Source organism: Gossypium hirsutum, chromosome A10 (genome assembly GCF_007990345.1).
Source record: "Gossypium hirsutum isolate 1008001.06 chromosome A10, Gossypium_hirsutum_v2.1, whole genome shotgun sequence".
NCBI classification, from domain to species: Eukaryota; Viridiplantae; Streptophyta; class Magnoliopsida; order Malvales; family Malvaceae; genus Gossypium; species Gossypium hirsutum.
Window position 1 is genome coordinate 99,226,239 of NC_053433.1, and position 4,104 is coordinate 99,230,342.

Here is a 4,104-nt window from a genome sequence, read left to right on the forward strand (position 1 = left end):
AAGAGGATGGGCGGATTATTGAATTCGCAATCCGGGATCTGTTGGGGGGCAAGAACAGTTGTTTGCACACCCCATGCATTTAATCAACAAATGCGGCACCTTCACATAAAATGAAAAAAAAAAAGAAGACCTCAAAGTTATCATTCAATGCAGATCTTTCGCAAACAGATGTGCTCTTGGCGCTCCATGCTATTAGGTGCTCTTGTTGAGAGTCGAACTCAAGACCTCCCGCTTGCTAAACGGGTGCTCTAACCGAGCTACAAGAGCCTCGTTGAGAGCTCCATCGAAAACAATTTAAAGATTCATAACTGAAGTAGATTACATGTAAGAACTCAAAATAGAAAATAAAACAAAAATTGCTCTTGTTGAGAGTTGAACTCAAGACCTCCCGCTTACTAAACGGGTGCTCTAACCAACTGAGCTACAAGAGCAACTGTAACTTTTTTCTTTCTCATGATACATTAGGTGAGTTAAAATTAGGAAAATTATTGATTAAAATTTTGTTAGTCTTTTACAGCGGGAAAAACTATCCCATAATTGAATTTGGGTACAACTAATTACGTATGCGACGCACGTTTGGATATTCATTGTTACTTAAGTCTTTAATTATATAGTTATGTAATTATAACTTTTACTTAAAAAATCAAATATAAAAGGGATAAAATACAAGTGATTCCTCAAAAACTGTATGAGGACAATGAAACAACAAATGAAGTTGAAAGTTTTGAAAGTGATTGGGAAACAAGATTTACTCACCACCGTTCGTTCCTTTTAAACATTTTCGGAAATATAGTAACAAAGAACAGAACGATAGATTTCATATCCAAACCTTCCTTGTATATGTTATATACACTATATATGTGTGTCGTGGAATAGAGTCGTGTGTCAATACCACTAAAACTTTACCTTTATATATAATAAGTGTTAGTACAAGTAGTGTGTTTACAATTTTGGAACACAGGAAGACTAATGTGTATACAAAAGTCACTGATATTTCAGCATCATCATCAAACAAAGTTATTAAGATGCTCTAGCCGTTGACATCTACCTCTTCAAGGCCATCAGCATCACTAGGAAGCTCACCATATGAAATGGAATATCATGACTATTTCCTTTTTTCCCCCCTGTATCGGCCATAATCGGTGCATAATAGAGCATTTTAGTCACAACCACGAGTAAGAACTACAAATAATGCATGCAATTTCAAGAGCTAATGTCGATACAGCAGTTTGGAAGTGTCTTTATCTGCTGAGGCACTGTGATTTTCTTCCGTGTTTAAGTGGTGAGTTTTGTTATGCTTTAAACCTTAGCTCAACTCCGGTATGTATTGTAGGAAATGAAAAACCTGAAACCTGGATGATTCACTTGTAAAAGCCAAAGCCAGCTATCAGCGGCTCGTAAAAGGGAATTACCTTTTTGAGATTTATGGACTTCATCAGGATTCCAGAATGAAACTTTGAACTTCTAAAAAGCAAGTCCAAATGTACGCAATGGTATCTTTAAGGACATTTTAGCACCATGAAACTCCCGAGCATGAAGCTACGGAACCCATCCATGCTGCCACCTGTTCCAATATATAACACATAGTATACAAAGTGACGGTCAGAAATAATACAGAGGAGCAAACCACATATGAAGGATGGCAAGATGCGTACCTGGTGAGGGTGTAGACAGAGAGTGATAGGTTAGAAAGCAGGCATCCAGATTTTGAAGAGTTGGACCCATTGGTATCTATATATAGGAAACCTTGATTTAAAAAAAGAAATTGTTAGATATAACCGAGTTTAAAATCACAATAGCAATTAACAAGAGCCATATGAAAAAAAGAAAAAAAATACCATGCCACTGAAATCCAACTTGAAGGTGATAGATCACAGCTACTTTTATGTTTTCAGTGACGGAAATCGAGATGCCAGAACAGAAATCTACAGGATGCATGGTAATTAGGGAAATAAGTGGCAAATGCTAATGTAACGAAGGACAAAGGAATACCTTGTCGACCAAAGGCTCACGACTAAATGGTTGATCATGTTCTAAATATTCGAAATTAAGCTGACCAGGAGGGTTACCGCTATCACACTCATCACTTGATGAACCCCAAAACGATCTATTACTAAGTGACAGTGTAGTCAGTCTCTGGATATTTTGATCTCCAAAATTCAGCTGGCTCCGAGCCCCTTGGACAACACTGTTAGCTCTTCTTCCTATTCAACAATCACTGTTGCTACCATCACTACTTGTTTCCCTCGATGATTAGATATCAATCTCCTCTCCAGGCCTCCTATTGAAAAGATGGAAAATAAAATGAAATAACACAACATTCTATTAGCCTAGCATTTCAATTAATGATTTACAGCTGAAGAGAGCTCATCACCTTGCACTCCAACCTCTATTTATATGTCACTAAGATTAAGGACCAAACAGCATATAGTTTAAAGCAAATCAGCAAAACATTGTGATACATGTACGAATGGGGTAAATTTTATTAAATTCCATTCACCGATGGTGTCAATTTTCAAGTTTGGAAAATCAGTCAACTTGCGACGGCTTTTTAGATGGGATCCAGGAATTTCTGGGTTGAGATGTCTCATAGCATTCGAAGATCTATCACTTAATTTCGAAACGCACTTCAAACCAATCGATTTTGAGTTCGGTAGCTCAAGTTATGACCATTTTAGTGAAGATTGCACTAGCAGAATTTCTGGCCGGGATTATTACAAATATTAACTAGTGTAAATACAAAGTGTTAATAATTACAAATTGTACTAATCTTCTTCACATTTGTCGCCCTCTTCGGCGGAGGATGACTCACCCACTATCTTCTTCCTTTGAACTATAGCCTGCATCTCCTTACGCAGTTTTTTCCATTCAATCCTTGTAGGAAAAAAAAAGATGTCAAAAGATCTAAGGATGTAATGCACCATGCTCAGGCTAACTCCATGCAAGTTAAGGGGACCATAAGCCACCTTTATACTACCTACAAGGACATACCTCGCATTATGTACGTTATTAACAAAGGCTTTCTTGGCCCTTTGTATAAACCTTGTAGAATACCACCTAATGATCAAACTTCAAATATTCCAAGTTAAACTTAGCTTGGACATCCTTTACCACTAAATCATTTTACAGGTTCCTAAGATTGCTCTTTAATTTCTTGATCCTCACCTACAATTTAGGAATCCGAGTCTGAATAGGACAAAATTTTTGCAAGTGGGTAAGGTTGCTAATATTAATTTAATTCCTATTGTAGTCTTGCTCTTTTCTCCAGTTCTTTTTTTTTTCCTTCTATAAGTCTTGGGAGAGCTTCCAATTAACTTGCTTCAGCTGTTCATTCTCTGTCAAATAAATGATCATGTCTTAAAGGAAAATTTAAAGATGATGCTTCCTGACGAAAGATGACTTGAAGTTTCCCTTTCTTTCTCTTAAGAGGCAAATGTATGAATTTACTTGAGCTTCCTGAAGAAAATGAAAGCTTCAGGAGAAAGCTCTGATGGGACTAAGGCATGGGAATCACTAATAAGAGCCATACGAGCTTCCTAAAGACAATAAAAGCTTCAGGAGAAAGCTCTGATGGGACTAAGGCATGAGAATCACTAATAAGAGCCATACTTTCTACAAAATAGGAAAATATGTTAGAGAAATGAAAAGAAAAAAAGTTATATAAACAAAAGCTAGGCTTGCACATACCTGCATTAAGAGTCTTCATAGGGTCTTCAATGATATGCTCTATCCTTTCTATAGATGATATAGTAGGAAGCTCAACGTTCAAGTGCTCATGTACATGCTAACAAACAAAGTCAAAAGGTTCCCTCTCCTCTCTAGGCATTAGCTTTGTTAAGAAGTCCTCTATTCAGCTAGCTTTACTTGATAATATGTTTTGATATAACAAATTAAAATATTTTTAAATAAAAGTTAAAGTTGAACAAAATTGGAAAAATGATAAAATCAAGTTAAAATGGTTTTAATTGAGTTAACAATTTTTAATCAAGTTAAAATTATTTTAAAACAAGTCAGTATTACTTCAGGGTATCGATACTTTTTGGCCAAGTATCGATAGTTTTCAAAATATCGATACTCATTCTAAAATTGATACCAAATTGATAT

At 36.0% G+C, this 4,104-nt stretch overlaps 1 non-coding gene and 1 pseudogene across 1 annotated transcript; both read right to left on the minus strand.

The window, feature by feature from the left end:
• Positions 1 to 357: 357 nt before the first annotated feature.
• TRNAT-AGU (transfer RNA threonine (anticodon AGU)) lies at positions 358 to 431 on the minus strand. The gene has a single exon. It is a non-coding gene; the product is annotated as a tRNA-Thr (tRNA).
• An 844-nt stretch (positions 432 to 1,275) lies between these two features.
• LOC107895485 (uncharacterized) lies at positions 1,276 to 3,693 on the minus strand (annotated as a pseudogene).
• Positions 3,694 to 4,104: the final 411 nt, after the last annotated feature.